Genomic DNA, 21,120 nt, shown 5'->3' with positions numbered 1-21,120 from the left:
CTCTATGAAAAAATGCCAGGCTTGAATAGCTTTTTAGGAAAATTCTAGCAAATTTTAAAATTAATGCTCTTATAAGTTGTGCAGAAAACAGAACAGAAAAATAAGTGAAAGCTACCTGGATTATTTTACGCCTAGTGTAATCTTGATTCCAAAACAAGATAAAGACAATACAAGAAAATTATAGTTCTACTTCACTTATGAATAAAGATGCAAAGTTTCTTAAAACAAAACAAAGCAAAATGATGAGCACCATGTATCCTCAAAGCAAAGAGAGTTCAACATCTGAGAATCCATCAATTAACTGATTACATTAACAGATTAAAAGAGAAAATGACTTATCAAAGAATGCCAAAAAAGCACTTGCTAGGACTCATAACTAACGCAAAGACAAAACCAAAGGAATTCGTTAACTTGGTATATATTATCTACTAAAACCTACAACAAATATTGAAACTTTGCATACACTCCCTTCAAGATTAGGAACAAAACAGGGATGCCCATTAATATCACTACTCTTTAACATAATACTGGTGTCCTTGACTAATATCATAAGAAATGAAAAAGAAATAAGATGTCTAGAGAGAAGAAAGGAGAGGTAAGTTGTCCAGCTAAGGCCCTTCTTAGACCAGTTAGTTCCCAGCTAATCCACATATATAGGAGTAAACCCAGTCACCTCAGCAAAACCACATAACCCAAAAGTCTGTGAGAAACAACAACTGGTTCTTGTTTCAAGTCAATAAATGTTGGAGTGTTTTGTTATGCGGCACTAGCTGATATAAGTAGGGAGTGATGGCTATCTATTACTGAGAAAAGTAGAAAGGTAAGATGTGGTGAATATTTAACATGCATATATACAAAGCAACTAAAAAAGTAGGAAACAGAGTAAGATACATAATACTACTTACATAAATTTTAAATATATACAACAGATATACAACCTCAACACACTTAAAAAAATACATTAATCAAATTAAGGCTGGGCACAGTGGCTCACGCCTATGATCCCCGCACTATGGAAGGGTGAGGCGGGAGGATAAACTGGGGCCAGGAGTTCACAACCATCCTGGGTAACATAGCAAGATCCCATCTCTACAAAAATTTTAAAAATTAGCCAGGCATGGTAGCATACATCTATAGTCAGTCCTGGCTACACAGGGGGCTGAGGCAAGATCACTTGAGCCCAGGAGTTAAGGCTACAGTGAGTTTGAGCGTTCCACTGCACTCCACCCTGGGTGAAAGAACAAGACCCTGTCTCTTAAAAAGAAAAAAAAATTAAATTTGATGCTTATGTAGGAGAAAGGGAGATGGGACTATTATATGAAAAAGATAAAAAATAAAAGAATAAATAAGTCAATTGAGAAAAATGAATAAAAGAAGGTATAAAATAGGGATCTAATTTTACTTTTTTTAGAGAGAGAGAGATGGGAGCTTGCTATGTTGCCCAGGCTGGTCTCAAACTCCTGGCTTCAAGTGATCCTCCTGCCTCAGCCTCCCAAAGTCCTGGGATTATAGGTGTGAGCCACCATACCTGGCCTAATTTTATATTTTTTATATATCCTAATTATATGATTTATTGAATACATAATTTAATAGTCTATCCTTTCCCCCTGATTTATAAATCCATGTCCATTGTATACCAGATATGAATATATTGCTTATTCTGTTTCTGGGCTCTCTATTCTATCCTACTAAACTATGGGCTAATAAGACATTTAAAAATTTTTATGTAGTTTTATAATCATCCTTTAGGGAGAATAGGGCTAGTACACCATACTTTATTCTTCTGAGAAATTGTCTAGACTATTTTTGGATCCTTATCCAAGAAAGATTTTGTCAAATTAAAGTCCACCAAAAACAAGTCTTCTTGGAATTCTGACCAAGATTTTATTGAATTTACAGATTAATAAGGGAAAAATTAACAGCTTTACCATGTTCAGTTTTCCATGTGTGTTTGTGAAGTAAAGATGAAAGGAATCAATGATTTTGGTCTGTTTGGGTTTTCTCTTTCCTCTTAAGTTGCTTATCTCTTCATTTATGTTCCTGAATAAAATAACTAAATAATTATTTTGATAAAGATACTGCATATTACTGCTAGACTTATTCCTAGCTTCCTAATGAAGGGATTTTTTTTTTTTTACTATTATGAATTGGCTCTTTTTGTTTCATTTTCTTATTGATTATTGCTCTTATATACAACAAATCTGGTGAACCGTCAGCAATTTTATCTATAGTCTCTTAGATTTTATGAGTTAATTAAACCATCTGTAAATAATAACAACTTTTTATTTCTCTTATGATCTTTATGCCTTTATTTCTTTTCCTTGTCTTATTACATTGGCTAGGACCTCTCGTAATAATGCTAGTTAGTCAAGTTGACAGCTGGCCTCCTGTTTCTCCATTAAGTAGAATATTTGCCATAAATTTTTAATACATATCCCTTAATAGGTTTCAATCCAGATTAAGAGTCTTTTAACCTCAGTAGATGCTGAGCTTTAACAAACGTATTTTGGATCTACTGAGATGATTACACCTATACATTTAATCTATTCATATAGTGATCACATTAACAGATTTTCTAGTATGTAGCCATGCTTGCCTTCCTAGTATACATTTAGTCATTATGTATTTTTAAATCAATGCTGGATTTCATTTGCTATTTTGTATCTAGAATATTTGTAGCTATGATCATACATGAGTTTGACAAAAAGATTTCTATTTTTATATTGGATCAGTTTAACGGTTAAGATTTCGCCAACTTCTTAAAATGAGTTGGAAAACTTTCTTTCTTTTACTATTTTTCTATGGAGTTTGTATATGACAAGAGGTATCTATCCCTTGAAATTTAAGTAATAGATCTGAATCTGATGGACTTATTTAAATGTATATATGAGATGCATTTGTAATATTAAAGAAATTGAATGGTTATTAATTTGTTTAAGTTTTCTATTTCTTCTTGAGTCAGCTATAATTTTGAAAATTATCCATTTCACAGATTTACAAATTCCTTGACAATGTTCATAGATTCTTTTATCATTTTTAAACTCTATTCTATTGGTCATATTTTTGTTCTCCTTAGTGTTCTTTTTTCTTTAATCTTTCTTTACAAAGGTTCATCCATTTTATTAATTTTCCAGTTTTACTAATCAATTGTTTTATTTTCTATTTCATTAATAATGACTTCTATCTTTTTGTTTGTTTGTTTTAGACAGTGTCTCTCTGTCACCCAGGCTGGAGTGCAATTGCCTCATCATAGCTTACCACAACCTCAAACTCCTGAGCTCAAGCAATCTTCCAGCCTCAGCCTCCCAAGTAGCAGGGACTACCGGCACATACCACCACGTTGAGCTAATTCTCCTATATTTTTTGTAGAGATGGGGTCTCACTCTTGCTCAGGCTGGTCTCCAACTCCTGGCCCTCAAGCGATCCTCCTGCCTCACCCTCCCAAAGTGCTAGGATTACAGGTGTGAACCACTTGTGCTCAGCCTCGACTTTTATCTTTACTTTTACCTTTCTTCTACTTTATTTAGATTTATTCTATTGGTCCTTTATTAACATCTAGATTTGAACATATGCTAATTATATCAATCTTTCTTATTTTCCGATAAATATATTTAGAACTATTTTATTTCCCAATGGGTTCTGCTTAAACCATATCCCAAGTTTTAATATGCAATGCTTCCACTATTATTTAGCTACAAATATTTTATAATTTTCATTTTTTCTTTGATCTAATTAAAGTTTCCAATATTATGAAGTGCTTTTCTTCATTGTTTTCTAATTTTATTGCATCATGATTAAATAATATATTTTGTATGACATTGATTTTCTAGACATTATTGAGATTCATCTAGAAGTGGAGAACCTGTGGCCTTAGGCTACATGTGGCCTTCTGGATTCTTGAGTGTGGCCTTTTGACTAAATCTACATTTCACAGAACAAATCCTTTTAATAAAGATTTATTCTGTGAAGTTTGGATTCCATCAAGTGGCCTCACTTGGGGATCTGGAGGCCACATGTGGCCTTGAGGCCACAAGTTCGCCACCCTTGGCTGGATAGTACATAATTAAAAACTAACCTATATATAACTGAAAAGATGTATAAGATTCTATTTTATTAGCTTAGGTACAGTGTTCTAGTATCTCCAGTTCATAAACTTTGTCAATCCTGTGGTTCAATTCTTTGATACCATTTTTAATTTTGTCTGCTTGCTTTTTCCATTTTGACAGAGATGTGTGCAAGGCCCACTATTTTGTAGGCATGTCTACTTCTGGCAATTGTGAAAGTTTTTGCTTTAAATGGTGTTTCAAGGCTATGTTGCTAGATGCAAGAAAGTTTATGATGATTTTATTTTCTGGATTATTCCTTTTAGCAGCATGGTCTCTCTTTGTCCCAATCAAAGATTTTCACTCTAAAATCTATTCTATTACACCAGTTCCCTTTGGTGAATATTTTTCTGGTGAGTATATATTTCCATTTTTAAATTTAGTTTTGTTTTGTCTGTGTTATCCTTTTCCACTCACTATATTTAATATTTTGTGCATCTATTATAAATAACACAGACTCTTATGTTAAGATCACAATAGATGATTTTAATTCTGATATGCTTTGAACTTATTTCTACTATATCTTGATTTATGATTTCTATTTCCATCATTTTTTTTCTTCTTTGTTGCCTTTTCTTAAATTGGTCAAGTTTAGTTTATTCTATAACCTACTCTCAAACTTAAAAATTTTGGTCTGGGCGCGGTGGCTCACTCCTGTAATCCTAGCAATCTGGATCGCTCAAGGTTAGGAGTTCAAAACCAGCCTGAGCAAGAGTGAGATCCCTGTCTCTATAAAAATTGCTACTAAAAATAGAAACAAATTAATTGGCCAACTAAAAATATATAGAAAAAATTAGCAGGGCATAGTGGCACATGCCTGTAGTCCCAGCTACTTGGGAGCCTGAGGCAGAAGGATCACTTGAGCCCAGGAATTTGAGGTTGTTGTGAGCTAGGCTAACGCCACGGCACTCTAGCCGGGGCAACAGAGTGAGACTCTGTCTCAAAAAAAAAAAAAAAAAAATTGGAACCTATGCTTCTCTTTCTATGCTCTGGATGCTTAAATGTCCTCTTTTCACTTCTCATCTTCAGAGCTTGTTTCACACAGTTCCTTGCTATTTTATTTATGGGTCATCACAATCTAGTCCCACTGTACCTTTCTAGCCTTATCTCTCAACCATACCCATCTACAAAGCCTAAACTCTAATTAAACTACACCTGTAGTCTGTAAATAAAATATAAAATTCTTGGCAATTTGTTCTGGTTCATGATGCATTCTCATTCATTCAACAAATACCTTATTAAAAACCTACTGAGTTACTGGTCCTGAACAATTCCAGTAAACATAAGAAATATGGTCTCTGACTTTATGGAGCTCAGCATGGAAACATTAAGGAACTAAACACAAATATAAATACAGTAAAACTTCATAAATACATGAAGTCAGAACTGGCTACCATCTTCCACTCTATCCTCAAACAGCAGTCACAGGGGTACACATAAACCACCAGGTGGCACCAAACCATAGCTGGACCTTAGACTGCTTAGGCTACCTCAGTCTGTGTTCCACCAAGAACCCATTCCATACACATACCTCTTCCTCCTCCTCCTTCTCCTCCTCCTCCTCCTCCTCCTCTACCCAAATTGACTTAGGTTATTTCATTAAGCTCACAATAATGCCACATTATATGTGGTCCGAACATCTTGGAATGTATTAACTACCTTATTGTGGGAGGCTATGTACACAAGTTGTAGGTGCTAACAAAAAAAAAAGGAAGGTTATGACAAAAATAACAGATAGTCCTAATTGTGGTGGCTGACGAGTGTCAGCTAAGGCCTCTCCCTTTCTGGGAAAGTGACATTCAAACTAAGATCTAAAGGATAACTAGGAGTTAGAAACTGAAAAATGAAAAGTAATCTGTTCCAGAAAGAAAATGACATCTGTGGAGGTAGAGTTTGGATTAAGGCAGGGCATGGTGGCTCACGCCTGTAATCCTAGCACTCTGGGAGGCTGAGGCGGGCGAATTGCTCAAGGTCAGGAGTTCAAAACCAACCTGAGCAAGAGCAAGATCCAACTCTACTATAAATAGAAAGAAATTAATTGGCCAATATATATAGAAAAAATTAGCCGGGCATGGTGGTGCATGCTTGTAGTTCCAGCTACTTGGGAGGCTAAGGCAGTAGGATCACTTGAGCCCAGGAGTTTGAGGTTGCTGTGAGCCACAGCACTCACTCTAGCCTAGGCAACAAAGTGAGACTCTGTCTCAAAAAAAAAAAAAAGTTTGGATTAATAGAAGGGTAAAAAAAAAAAAGCAATGTGGTTATTACAATAGTTTGTGTGTGTTGGCAGGGAAGGGGTATGATATAATTCATCAGAGTATAATGCTTAAGCTTGGGCTCTGAGTTTAAATCCTTGCTTCTACCATTTATTTTATTTTATTTTTTTTTTTTTTGAGACAGAGTCTCACTTTGTTGTCCAGGCTAGAGTGAGTGCCGTGGCGTCAGCCTAGCTCACAGCAACCTCAAACTCCTGGGCTCAAGCGATCCTCCTGCCTCAGCCTCCCGAGTAGCTGGGACTACAGGCATGCGCCACCATGCCCGGCTAATTTTTTATATATATATCAGTTGGCCAATTAATTTCTTTCTATTTATAGTAGAGACGCGGTCTCGCTCTTGCTCAGGCTGGTTTTGAACTCCTGACCTTGAGCAATCCGCCCGCCTCGGCCTCCCAAGAGCTAGGATTACAGGCGTGAGCCACAGCGCCCGGCCGCTTCTACCATTTAAATAGCTACCTAGACTTAGAAAAGTTATTCAACCTAGGGTTGTTGAGAGCATGAAATATGTTAAAATATAAAGCTTTAAAAACTATTCCTTCAAATTTGTCTGATTTGAAAAATAAAAGTAAAAACTATTCCTGGCAATGTAGCAAAGAAACTTTAACTGTTAAGGTTTTTTGTTTTGGTTTTGGGTTGTTATTATTTCTAGATGAATGTGAGAAGCTGAATTATTCAGTGTCATGAAAGCCAAGTCAAAAACCCCTGTTGGCTGGTAGCACACACCTGTAGCCCAGGCTACTCAGGATGCTGAAGCAGGAAGATCACTTACGTCCAGGAGTTCTAGGCTGTCGTGTGTAGTGCCCATGCCAAGAGGGGGTCCACACTAAGTTTTGCATCAATGCAGGGAAACTACCAGCTTGCCTAAGGAAGGGTGAACAAGCCCAGGTCAGAAACGGAGCAGATCAAAACTCTGATGATGATTAGTAGTGGGGCTCCACCTGTGAATAGCCACTGTACTCCAGCCTGGATGACAAAGCAAGACCCCATCTTCATTTTTTTTTTTAAGACAAAGTCTTGCTCTGTCATCCAGACTGAAGTAAAGTGGTGATGTGATCACACCTCACTGTAACACGGAATTCCTGGGCTCATGCCATCTTCCTGCCTCAGCCTCCCAAGTAGCTTAGGACTACAGGTATGCACCACCACACCCAGCTAATTTTTCTGTTGTAGAGTTGGGGTCTGGCTATGTTACCCAGGCTGGTCTCAAACTCCTCACCTCAAGAGATCCTCACCTCAAGATCCTGTTAGATCCTTGGTCTAACGAAGTACTTAGTATTATAGGCTGAGCCATTGCACCTGGCCATCCATCTCTTAAATTTAAAAAAGAAAAAAATCCACAAAAACTCCTTCTAAAAGCATGAACTGGAATTGAAAAAAATAAAATAAAATAAAGAAAACTCCTCAATTTTATCTTAAATGTAAATAGAACCCACTGAAAGATTTTAGGAAGGGAATATCATTGTTCCACTTATAAATTTGTATTCTAAATCACTTTGGCTACTATGAAGAATAGACTGCTGAAGGTAGGCGAAGGCAAAAACCATAACAGACCAATTAGAAGGCCAAAGGCCATCAAAAGAGCTCATGTAAAAAAATAACTACTGACTGAACTAGGCTAGTAAAGCAGATGGGAAGACTCAAGATATACTTTGAGGGTAAAGCTGACATGATTTGGTAATAGACTGGGAGAAGGGAAGAAAAGGTATAAATGATGACTTCTCAACAAGAAAAGTCTTTGCTTTCAAATGAAATTTTATTTATCTTCACAAGCTCAGGTGAAGTGTAAACTTCCCGTCAGGATAGCTAAGAGCTCTCTCTTCCTCACTTTTACAACACCGATTTTATTAAACCTTAGATTATAAAGAGTTGCTTCCTTACATATTTTCCCCACAAGAGAGTGAGCGTCTTTACGGTAGGGGCCATAACTAATTTCCTATTCTAGACTGCATAAAAACAACACAGTGCCAGGCACAACACAGGCCATCTCAGGTAAACCCACTAGTCTCAGATCCAGGACAACTACTCATGTTCCCTTCCTTCCTTTGATAAGCATAAGAATTCAACTTGCTTTCTTCTCCTTTCAGCTATTCTGTCTTTAGGCATTCTATTTCCCCTAAGACTGGTTGCAGAACTAACTAGTTTCTCATTAGCCTCCCCATTTCTTGCAGCCTCCAAAAGCAAGTATATAAAGATTCTTTTTGATAAGACCATTTGCTATGAATTATTATGGAGAAACAGAGGATAACAAAATTAAACATAGCGTTATATGATCTTGCAATGGTGGTCCCTGATCTATAGTGCTTGACTCCTTTTGTGAGACAGTAAACTGAAAGCACTAGCTTCTACTCTTTACTTTTATTCCCAAGGATAAGGTTCACCAAAAGTTCTTCCTTTTTGTTTTTTATGGAGGCCTCTCTTCCCAGGACATAGACCTGCAGATGAAGCCTAGACAGAATAATTGGTGCTTCCTGTCTCAACTAAACTAGCACCTCTGAGAGCCTCCCAGCTAGGTATGTAATGTTAGCAAAAGAATTAAAAACAAATGTGATTCTGCCAACCTTGTTCTTCCAAGTCAAATGACTAAAGCTTAATGTTGTAAACCTAAATAGATACTAACTGTAGACCAATGTCCCTAAAGAAAAAGGTTAAAAAAAAAAAGCATGTTCAAGTTTATTCAAGAAAGCAACGGTCCCAAAATGAAATCACTACTTTTTCATTTCTTTCTCCTCTTGAATCAAGTTATTGGTTTCCTCTTGAAAAGAATTTTTTTCATTCTAAGCAGTTATTCTAAATCTTGAGTTTATCTCAACTGTGGGTTTTTAGGGAACAGAGGATAGAAGTAGGAGAGAAAACTAAACTAAAAAAGGATGATGAGTAAGGTAAATGACAGTTAAAATAATACATGGATGAGATATGGGGACAACAGTTTTTTAACTTCTAACTGAAATTCAGAACTTTAAAAGCACAAACCACAGTAGTTTCAGCAATATCTGTGACTTCATGGCCAATAAAAATCATAGAATTTTTATATCATATTACAGTTGTTAAAGATATCCCAAAATATGGTTGAGATATTTATGTTAAAGATATCTCAAAATATATCTCAATATATTGAGATATCTCAATATATGGTTGTCACTACTTCAAAATTATAGCAGTAAATTAGATCTGCCATTAGATCTCATTATTTAATGCATTAAATAATGCATAAAGAAGTACATGCACTGGTATATTATAATTTAAAATAGCTAGATAACTGATTTTAATGTATTTGGTTCCTTTGTAATCCTAGATATTTCACTTTATATATTTAAAAACATTACTCTGAGAGAAGGTTCACAGGCCTCCCCATGGCCAAAGAGGCTTATGCACAAAAGTTAACAGGTAAGTGCTATGTTAAAAGTGTTCTTGACCCCCTTTGAGTAATGGGCTGCTTTAGGAAAGATATTCAGACACCTCTCCCCTCTACCTCCTTGAAACATACGTGGGTTAAAAACTTCTTGTTAAAATAAAAATAAAACAATACATGTTTGAGATGATGGATATCCCAATTACCCTGACTTGATCATTACACACTGTGTGTATATATGTATCAAAATATCATCTGTATGTGCAACTATAATATATCAGTTAAAAAATACAAAAAAAAATCAAAATGAAATATAACCTTTCCTCTTCTCTCCAAGGTCTGGGAAAAAAGAATAAAACAAACAAAATAACCTTAAGGGTAATAATAATCAATAATTAGCAACTATAATTAAAAAGAAGATATCTTGGCCGGGCATGGTGGCTCACGTCTGTAATCCTAGCACTTTGGGAGGCCGAGGCGGGCGGATTGCTCAAGGTCAGGAGTCCGAAACCAGCCTGAGCGAGACCCCGTCTCTACCAAAAATAGAAATAAATTAATTGACCAACTAAAAATATATATACAAAAAATTAGCCGGGCATGGTGGCGCATGCCTGTAGTCCCAGCTACTCGGGAGGCTGAGGCAGCAGGATCGCTGGAGCCCAGGAGATTGAGGTTGCTGTGAGCCAGGCTGACGCCACGGCACTCACTCTAGCCTGGGCAACAAAGTAAGACTATGTCTCAAAAAAAAAAAAAAAAAAAGAAGATATCTTTACCACTCAGTCAGATAATTTTCACATTTGGGGGGAATTAAATAAAAGTACCTACCAACAGCTAAACAGAGTTCTCCTACTAAGTCCCTTAATCTTTGCATAGGTAACATTTGGGTATTCTAAATTTAGAAATGTTTGGATGTTGGAAAGGTAATATGATATACATACCAAATATAACACTTCTGGAAGCTTTGGAACAGCACCCCATAATTAAACTAAATACTGGATCAAGTATTACTGGATTTCTTGAAGGATCAAGAAATCCTTCCTAGAGATGTCTGATCACAGCTTTGAAAGACTAACTAGATAAAAATGGGAGGGACTGGCTTTTTAGGCAAAGTGTAAACCCTACAAAGTTTTGGAAGCTTGGAGAGGCAGGAAAAAAAAAAAGAAGTGGGTGGTAAGAGCTGAAACTGAAAAGATAAGTATGATAGTGTATCAAGATCTTGTGTATTGTGTATCTTTCTAAGGCATTTGACTTTATCCAGAATGTCATGATAATAGAAGGGTTTTATGAAAGAAAATGACAATCAAAACTACATTTTAGAAAGCTTATACTAGCAACACTATGAAGAATGGATTGAGCTTTCCTTATGCCAGACACCATGCGCTAAGCACTGTAAATACCTTATTATTAGTTTTCACAACAGTGAGAGATAACTACTATACTCCCCATTTTGCAGAGGAGGAAACTCACATTAAGAGAAAATAAGTGGCTTCCTCAAGGTTACAAAAATATTAAAGATAGAAGCGTGACATAATTCTGCTTTAATACCTGGTAGCAAAATAGAAATTCAGAACATTTTACTAATTGTCATGGAAGCCTACTGAAAAACAGAGAGTTTTAAAATATCTCTCAAGCCCCAAAGCAGTGCTCTAGAACAGAAAGAGCTCTGTCCTGGGAATTATGAGACCAGGGTTTTGGACCCAGTCTATTGCTAACTAGCTCTGGGGCCTCTGAAAAGGTAGACAGGATTACACCTGAAATCCATTCCTGTTCTTAAAAAAAAAAAATCTAATTTCTATTAATGCCATAGATTGACTAAAAAGCATTTCCAAAATAGCAGGGCAGGCTTAAAAAAGGTGGGTAGTGGATAGAAAGGCAAGAAAACATACCCTGCTCTGTGAACAGGCTTGACTTTATTAAACAGGTAAAATATATGAGGGTAGAAAATGAGAGAAGGTCAAAGAATTGAACTGACTGCTGAGGAAGGTCACAGAAGACTCACATATAAGTGGGATAGAACATTCTCACACATCTCAATATTTTAACATAATGGGGCCAAACAGGTAAGCATGCTTCTTGCCCCAGGTGGCTGGAACTGTTAAGAGTAACTGTAATACAATGATTAAATAAGGAAATATCATAGCAACTCTTTTTTATTAACTAAAAACATAATGGAAAAATATCTTCTGCCAAAGGTACCCTGTTATCTCCCTGAAAAAAAGCCCACATATTGTAACCAACTCCATGAATCCCTATATGGTTTCTTATAATCCTCTCTCTTAATTACTTGATCCTTTGAGTTGTTTCCCAGAAATGACGACTCCTGGCACCTAAAAGTGCTGGGATTACAGGCAAAAGCTACCACACCCAGCCTGAAATGACAGATTTTCAATAAGACAAAGGAGTTGACTTCCTGATGCCAAAATTCACCCCTACAACCTGATCCCAATGCAAGTAGCTCCTTGTGAGATATACCATGACCTGCCCCCAAGGCACAAGGTCCCTCTTTTAAAAGCCCATGATATCCCTTAGTCTAGTCAGAGAGACAGATTTGAAGCAGCTTCTTCCATTTTCCCAATATGACATCTGTCATATTAAAAATTCCTTTCTTCCCTGCCAATCCTTATTGTCTCAATAATTGGATTTTTGTTCAATGAGCAACTGGACCTAGGCCCAAACTCCCTTGCATTTTTTACAACAATATACCTTAAGAAGAGCACAGTAAACAAGCATCATTCCCACAGATGGCCTATTTGTATAAATCTAACTTTACTTTTCTCAGGAAGATACTTCAATAACTTAAAAAAGTAAAGCTCACAACATTTTAGTTTCTTGGTTCAACACTTATTTCCAATTACTAATGTAAGACAACATAGAGTCTGGCCAATACTTCTAACTTACAGTATCTAACTGCTTCTGATTGACAAAATTAAAAAATTAAAACCTTAAAATTTAAAAATTAAAATAAAAAACTAGAGGGAAAAATGCACTGATATGGTATTGAGAAAGTCAGCATTAAACAGCAGCAGACTTAAAGAGGTAAACAGCTAAGTATATAGTTTATTAAAGGAGAATTTTAGCCCCTTGGCTATTTATGACTGTGCCAAACTAGTACAGTGCCACCACCTTCAGAGCTAGGTGGTACTGCTCTAAAGATATAAAACTGTTCTGTAAGACATTTAGCCTTAAAAGATACTGAAACCACCCTTTATAAAACTAATAAAGGGCTACAAGGTGGGAACTGTGGTAGGGGAAATTCATTTATAACCAGTCATTGTTCTCCAGCTTGCTTTTATATAATTGCTTATTACTCAGGAATCATATAGCTGATGATCACAAAAATTCTTAGCTTTCTTCACTGCTCCTATAGAATACATCCCTCTTGTGAAATCTAAGGCTAGTTTTGCGATATCTTCCTGGCCCTGCATTCCGGTGGAACAGCTGACGCACCCAAGCCAGTGGCCCATACCCAGGAACTGACTCAGCTGGTCTAGTAACCCCTACCCAAGAACTGACTCAGCACAGACAATTTCTACACCTATTGCCCATCCCTGAACCCAGCCGATCAGCAGATCCAACACGTAGCCCTTTGCCCACCAAACTATCTTTAAAAACCCTTTCTCCCAAATTCTCAGGGACACGGATTTGAGAACTTTCTCCCGTCTCCTCAAATGGCACCTGGGATATTAAACTCTCTGCTGTAAACTGTGCTGTCTCAATGTACTGGCTTCCTCTTGAACAGCAGACAATGAACTGGTAAGACTGTAACAATATTCTCTAAAAAGAGATAATTCTTCTTTAGAATCACAGTTCACATTTGCATATTAAAACCTCTGAGAAGTCTTCCTATAAATAAATAAATAAACCTGGTTTTCTTTCACCCAGTATTTTCTAAATGTAATCAAAACATAAATGTTTGTGTCATAACTAATAATGTATAGAAATAAATTTGAAAAATATTTCTATTTTTCAGCCAAACATGGTGGCTCATGTAGTCCCAGCTACTCAGGTAGCTGGGGCGGGTAGATCACTTGAGCCCAGGAGTTCAAGGTTGCAGGGAGTTATGAGCATGATTGAGCCACTGCACTCTACCCTGGGTGACAGAGGGAGACGTCGTCTCTAAAAAAAAAAAGAAAAATATTGCCTTTGTTTAATGTTAGCATCTCTTATGTACTAGCCATATCAACTAATCAAAAAAGTTTTAAAGCTATGTTTGGGCCACTTGTGTAAGAGAAGAAAAAGCTACCAATCTCAATAGTAAGACTAAGACTCTTTGGGTGGCAAAATAAGACAAAGCTACTGACCATTAGTAGAGCATAAGCTTTAAGGTCCCAATCCTTCCCCCAAAACAATATCATGGGCTTATGCCACATTTTCTTGCCCAATTCCTGTTCTGACCAAAGATAGAGATCTATAAAGGCAGCTATTCAGGGACAAAATGTTTGAGTATGGCCATGAAATAAAGCTAACTGAAGATAAAACTAAAAAAATGATCTTCAGTTTCATGGGATACCTTTCTAACCAGGAGACTGAACTGATAACCATATCATAATCATACTAATTTATGCTTTTACAGTATGAAGTTATTATAAACAGTATCTCAGAATTGAAAAGGATTGTAAAAGAAACCTAGTTTTAATATCTGACACCTGAAGTTTTTTTACAACATTTTATTAATAGTTCATACTTTAAAATCTCTAGTTGTTGAGATATTTATAACCTCCTATTCAATCTAGGAACAACTAATCTGCTTTGGGCTATAATTTGAATCACTATCTTTCTAAATCTCTATAAAGATGAAAACTGATACATAATAAGCTCCCCCCCTTCAAAAAAATTATTCAACTGAAAGAAAATCACTTCTTTTTTGACAATTAAAAAACACATAACTGGAATCTTCCATACTTCTATTGTAAAGATTCTATTACATAATTAGTATCAAATTCAGGAAAGGGAGGGAGGGAGGGAGGAAGGAAGGGAGGAAGGGAAGGAAGGAAGGGAAGGAAGGAAAGGGAGGGAGGGAGGGAGGGAGGGAGGGAGGGAGGGAGGGAGGGAGGGAGGGAGGGATTAAATTGGTATACACAAAAGGGACTTAACACTACTTCCAATATTTTATTAATTTTGGTAGTATGTACATGTGTATTAGCTGAATTCTCTTAGTTTTTTTACATGATTTAAATACTGTATACTAAATTAAAAATAATAATAATAATAATGCCAGCTACTTGGGATGCTGAGGCAGGAGGACTGCTTGAGCCAAGGAGTTCAAGACCAGCCTGGGCAACACAGCAAGATCCAGTAAGTAAGTAAAGTAAGTAAGTAACTAAGTAAGTAATTAAGTAAGTAAATAGGTAAGTAAATAAATAAATAAATAAATAAATGGAAATAAAAGAAAAATAAGATTTCATTATGAAGCCCTTTTATACACATTTAGTTGTACAAGCTCAAATCATAGCTGTTATGTATATAATTATATTTAGGATATTTACTATGACACACGAGGCTTAGAACACTGACTGTCCACACTGACTGTCCATGATGCCAAGAGGAAATGTAAACCAGCAATTGTTTGTTCATAGTGTTTAAAATACAGAAAGAGTTAGTTTCAAGATAACTTTTACTTAAGTTAATCCTTAAAGACATCAAGACCAAAAGAAATATATTAACTTATGCTGCCCAGTCCAAATGATCAAAATAATATTCCTATTATATAACTGCCACCAGCCTAGATAAATACCTAACAAATTAAATTGAGGCATGACATTCAATCAGGTCTGGCTGTTTTGAGTCTCGCCCACATCATGATAAAGCCTCCAAGTTTACACAAATGAGCACAGAGGATGGATAAGGGATAACAAACGATTCCTCTTCCTGAAACAACACGTACCAAAGTATCCACCTTCTTAATTCCAAAAAGAAAGGCTAGCTAAGCAACTATCTTAATCTCTATTACTTTTAGCTCAGTATAGGCACTGAGCATATCTATAGCTCAAATCTGTAGTGGCACACAATTTAGTGGGAGGTAATAGTAGTTAACTAGGTATCAGGGTGCTGTGAATGAAGACCTAAGGAGTTCAGGTAATTCTTTGTCTTATTTCTCTTTTCATTTATAGTACTATTTTGGAAATCACTAAAATTGCTTTTTAAAACACTGCTTAAAACTCTTCAAAGCCTTCCTACTGACCTTTAGATAAGTCCCAACAAACAGGAAGCTTAAAAAGCCCTTGGCAATAAGTGTTTTTTTTTTAACCCCTTTAGGCTTATTTTAATCTCCTTTCCTTCTCATAATTCATATTCTAGCCATACCGAATCCCTTTCAGCAACTCAAATAAGCCATGTTCTCCTTCCTCCAGACTTTTATCCTTGCTATTCTCTGTCTGGATAATTATCTCAAATCCTTTAAATGTCACATCCCAGGGAGGCATTCTCTGAACTCCCTGGCATTCTCCTGCTGTTTACTCCCATAAACCTTTAATTAATCCTATCATAACACTCATCATATTTTATCATAATATGTTAAATTGTTCATCTTCCCCACATTAGCTGAAAGCCAGGTGAGGGCAAAGGGAAGGTCTTGTTTATCCCAAGATATTCAGCGCTGATCCTGGCACACTGCAGGTCCTCAGTACATGCTGATAGACAGCTGAATGAATGTATGGATTTGTCTAGAGGTAAGTTTTAAAGTAGTCCTATTTGTACACCTAAGAAACTTGAAAGTTAACTAGAGTTTTAAAAAAAAAAGGTCTCTCTGAATACAAAAGAATGAATGCTACTAGTTTCCAAAATCAAACAAATATCTTTTAATGATCTATTCTCTGGATAATACTCTTTCTTCCTTTTATATAAAATAGATGTTTCTTAAACAATATACAAATGCCATTTAAAATTATTCCTTTACATTTCTGCTTTTTTTTAAATTGACAAGGAGTTCTTTGCTTTGGGCTACTATTTTCTCCTTCACATACAATAATTTATAAAATATATATTCAAGTGTACTAAAAATCAATGGCTATTTTAAAGAGCCCTTAAAGAATCCTGTTTTTAAATGACAGATTAAAAAGCAGGAACTAGCCGGGCGCGGTGGCTCACGCCTGTAATCCTAGTTCTTTGGGAGGCCGAGGCGGGCGGATTGCTCGAGGTCAGGAGTTCGAAACCAGCCTGAGCAAGAGCGAGACCCCGTCTCTACTATAAATAGAAAGAAATTAATTGGCCAACAAATATATACAAAAAATGAGCCGGGCATGGTGGCGAATGCCTGTAGTCCCAGTTACTTGGGAGGCTGAGGCAGAAGGATTGCTTGAGCCAGGAGTTTGAGGTTGCTGTGAGCTAGGCTGACGCCACGGCACTCACTCTAGCCTGGGCAACAAAGCAAGACTCTGTCTCAAAAAAAAAAAACAACAAAAAAAAACAAAAACAAAAATAAAAAGCAGAAACTTCATTTCATTTTCTTTTTCAACTACAAAATCCCACCAATAGGTTACACTCAATTAGGATAAAACTCAATTGGAGTAAATGTGTCATATTAAAATACTTTATCAACTTCTATACTCTATAATCTAGTATCTTTGGTTATGTTGTATAGTTTTAAACAATATGGTTAAATGACTTTTTTTCTTTCACTGTCTCTGAACGGATTTTTTAATTTAAATACCCTCTCTTCAAGGACAGTAAAGAATTTCAAGGGCCTACTCAGCATACACATGGATTTCCACACCACAACTCACCTCCATTTTTTATAAGACTGATATTTTAATATTTTAATGGCTAATTCCCAATAAATGAGAGTTTCAGGAAGATTCATAATTGTATATCATATTTCATTAACTCTAAGATACACATTTTTTCACATTTGACATCTCTGAAATCAGAGTGTATATTACAATTGATTGTGTCTTAAAATTTATAATTGGCAGCATTTTTTTAAAATTTAATATCTTTTTTTTATAGAGGCAGGGTCTCACTCTGTCACCCAGGCTGGAATGCAGTAGCACAATCATAGCTCACTGCAACCTCAAACACCTGGGCTTCAGGCAATCCTCCCACCTCAGCCTCCTGAGTAGCTGGGACTACAAGCATGCTACCACACCTGGGTAATTTTTAAATTTTTTATAGAGATAGTGACTCACTACGTTGCCAGGCTGGTCTTGAACTTCTGGCCTCAAGTGATCCTCTCACCTCAGCCTGGAAAAGTACTGGGATTACAGGCATAAGCCACCCTGCCCTGCCTATTTTTTTTTCCTTTGGTAATATAAATATAATGCTTCTTACAATTGACAGCATCTTAGGCTAAATGAAATACAATTATTAAAATATAAAAAACTTTTCTCTACTAATACTTTCCAACTGATCTAAATCTAAATAGTACAACTGTAATTCAAACAATTCTAGAGTGAAAACTAAATTAACTCAAGATTCACATTTTATCATTCTAGAAAACTTAGGGCTCAGCTAACCTCAAGAAAATAGCTAGTCAGGAAAAAAAATCCCTTAAAAGTTTTAAGGAAGGGTCTAAATTAGGAGCAAAAATGAGAGAAATAACCAAAAAAAAAAAAATTGAAGATGTTCAGTCATTAGTAGCTTCCAAGGAAATAGAGGCATGAAATAGCCCTAGGGTTTTATCTATTAAAAAGAAACAAATATTAGGAACATGGCAAGGGATAACTCAGATAGCAAAATGTTTAGGAGAACAAATGCTATTTTATTATTTCTCCCTCCTTAAGGAGGAATCATTGTCACCTTTTAAACAAAAATATGGTATGAGTACATGAAATAATTTTAAGTAAATATAAAATTGTAAACATACTTAATAAATTAAAAACCAACCTACCAGCATTGTCTTCCTTCTGGCTCAATCTGTTTCACCTTCAGGTAATCCTAGGATAGGGGCTCCTTTTCAGATCCCCAGTTTTTCATGCCGATCTTCTACCTCCCTGTGGCAACAATATTTTCTAATTAAAAGAGTCCTTTTGTGCCACAGGGAGGATTTATGATGGTATAGCAAATACAAAAGTTATCACAGCTCATCACGAAGTCAAATTAGTCCTGAGATTCTTCAAGGAAGAAATGTGGCTCCTTATCTTATTTTTCAAGAGAGAAATCTGGTTTTATTTTTTTAAACTGTACTTTATTAAAAATCTAAACTTTCATGTACTAAAAAAAAGCACTGCTTTTGAATTATATAAAAATTCTTATCATTCATCTACCTTTTCAACTAATCTTTAAACACAATTTCTTTAATCAACAAAAAAGGTTTATTTGAGTTTTCTTAATAAGATTAACTTTTTATGTTTGATACCTGGTTAAGAAGCAAAGTCCTGCCCCCAATGATCAGAAAACAGAAACAGGAAGCTATCAGACCACTTGGCAGTCAATGTTTATTAGTAAAGATAAATCTATTTGTATTATAGAACATGATACTAATTATGCTTAAAATGTACATTTTTAAAAAGACCAAAAGGAATGTAACAAAAAGCAGTAGTTACTATCTCCTTTTTTTTTTTTTTTTGAGACAGAGTCTCGCTTTGTTGCCCAGGCTAGAGTGAGTGCCGTGGCGTCAGCCTAGCTCACAGCAACCTCAAACTCCTGGGCTCGAGTGATCCTTCTGCCTCAGCCTCCCTGGTAGCTGGGACTACAGGCATGCGCCACCATGCCCGGCTAATTTTTTATATATATATCAGTTGGCCAATTGATTTCTTTCTATTTATAGTAGAGACGGGGTCTCGCTCTTGCTCAGGCTGGTTTTGAACTCCTGACCTTGAGCAATCCGCCCGCCTCGGCCTCCCAAGAGCTAGGATTACAGGCGATAAGATTATGTGTGATGACTTTCAGTTTGCTCATGCTTTGCAATACTTCTCAATTTTTCCATCAAGGATGCATTACTTTTATTATTAAAAAAATAAAATTTAGGTATAAGAAAGAATGATTAAAACCAACTGTGTCTTAAGATAAAGTTAATATAAGTATTACAACATTATGGCTTTTGATATAATATTTTGGATGGTCCTATCTTTTGGATGACTACCTTTTTATATTTTTATATTTTAAATAACCTTAAGATATTTAATATTTAGCATAACAAAAAAGGAAATATATTTAAGATTTTACATAAATGGTTCTTGATTATACTACAATACTAACTCAAAACTCAATATATTCAACAAAAGAAAAAATATAGTCTGTATTCAAGGTGATTATATGCTTACTGGGAAAACAAAAGGAGTATATACAAAAATAATATAACAATGAATGAATGAATAATAACAATAAAATGAATAAAAATGATAAAATAATATGAAAAAGTGCCTAAATCCAGATAGTAAAACAGAAGATCAGGAAAGGGAGTTTAATGTAGACTACAATAGCTGTAGGCCCATGTAGACCCATTCTTGACCTTAAAGAATGGCTCATATTGATACCTAAGCACATAATGGGCAGAGGAAACTGAGCAAAAGCTCAGAAGCATAAATAGCACAGTCCATGCAAAGGACAGTAGGAAAACAACTAGGAGAATGCAATGTTTCAACAGATAAGAAGACCAGATTACAAAGGATCTCCTTTTGGATGATTCTATGGGTCACTGAATTTGGCGGAGGAGTGGCCTTTCTGATAGGGCTTCGGTAGCAGGATAAATGCAGATGCCAGAGTTGAGGAAAAAATGACAAAGAAAAGGTATTACATAAACTGAAGGCAGAAAGCATTTGTTTTTTTGTTTGTTTTTTTAAAGAAGTGAAAGGAATAGGAAAAATACAAGAGACGTAAATGATGTTAAACAAATGCTCTTTTTAACATATAAAAAGTCGTCCATATTTGAAGGCACAAGGAAAAGTGCTAATGAAGTTAAGAGAACACTTACTGTGTCAAAACACTGTGCTTTATATATTGATTTTATGTATTCCTCACAACCTTAAATTCCTATTGTATGACAATGAAATTGAAATTTCCTCTTCTGAAAATTCCTTTGAATTTGTAAATAACATTCATTTGACTTTTTACTGCTTTGTATTTTGAATATAACATATATTTTATCTCCACAAATAAATTATTAACTCCTTGAAAGAAACATGTTGAAAACAGTGCCTTGCACATAACAAATGCAAACATGATATCTTCTCATAAACTACAGTACAAAGTTAAGAGGATAAATATAGTAAGAGGTATCTGTTAAGATGAAAGATGAAGAGCAAATCTTAGCTCAATCTTAGTAAGATTTAAATCTTAAAATTTAAAGATTAAAATTTAAGATTTAAATCTTAAAAGATTTCTGTAATAACTTATCTACGATTGAGTTCATTGGTATAAACTTACTACTTCATAAATAGTAACTTGTAACAACTTTTAAATTTTTTATTATCTATAGGGAACCCAATAAACTCCTCTCCTTCCCCCCTCCCCACTCACT

The 21,120-nt window shown here is 35.6% G+C and overlaps 1 protein-coding gene across 6 annotated transcripts in view; it reads right to left on the bottom strand.

Annotated features, from left to right (window-relative positions):
- ELF2 (E74 like ETS transcription factor 2) overlaps positions 1-21,120 on the bottom strand; it is a 113,566-nt gene that overhangs the window by 36,640 nt on the left and 55,806 nt on the right. The window contains exon 2 of one of the 6 annotated variants that reach the window (XM_012766305.2): positions 18,550-18,652. The exons of the other annotated variants lie outside the window; for them this stretch is intronic. The gene's annotated coding sequence lies outside the window, so the exon portion shown is untranslated. The remainder of the gene's footprint in view (positions 1-18,549; positions 18,653-21,120) is intronic. 6 annotated transcript variants of the gene reach the window in all.

Source organism: Microcebus murinus, chromosome 15, assembly GCF_040939455.1.
Source record: "Microcebus murinus isolate Inina chromosome 15, M.murinus_Inina_mat1.0, whole genome shotgun sequence".
NCBI lineage: Eukaryota > Metazoa > Chordata > Mammalia > Primates > Cheirogaleidae > Microcebus > Microcebus murinus.
This window is presented reverse-complemented; position numbering and strand designations above follow the sequence as displayed.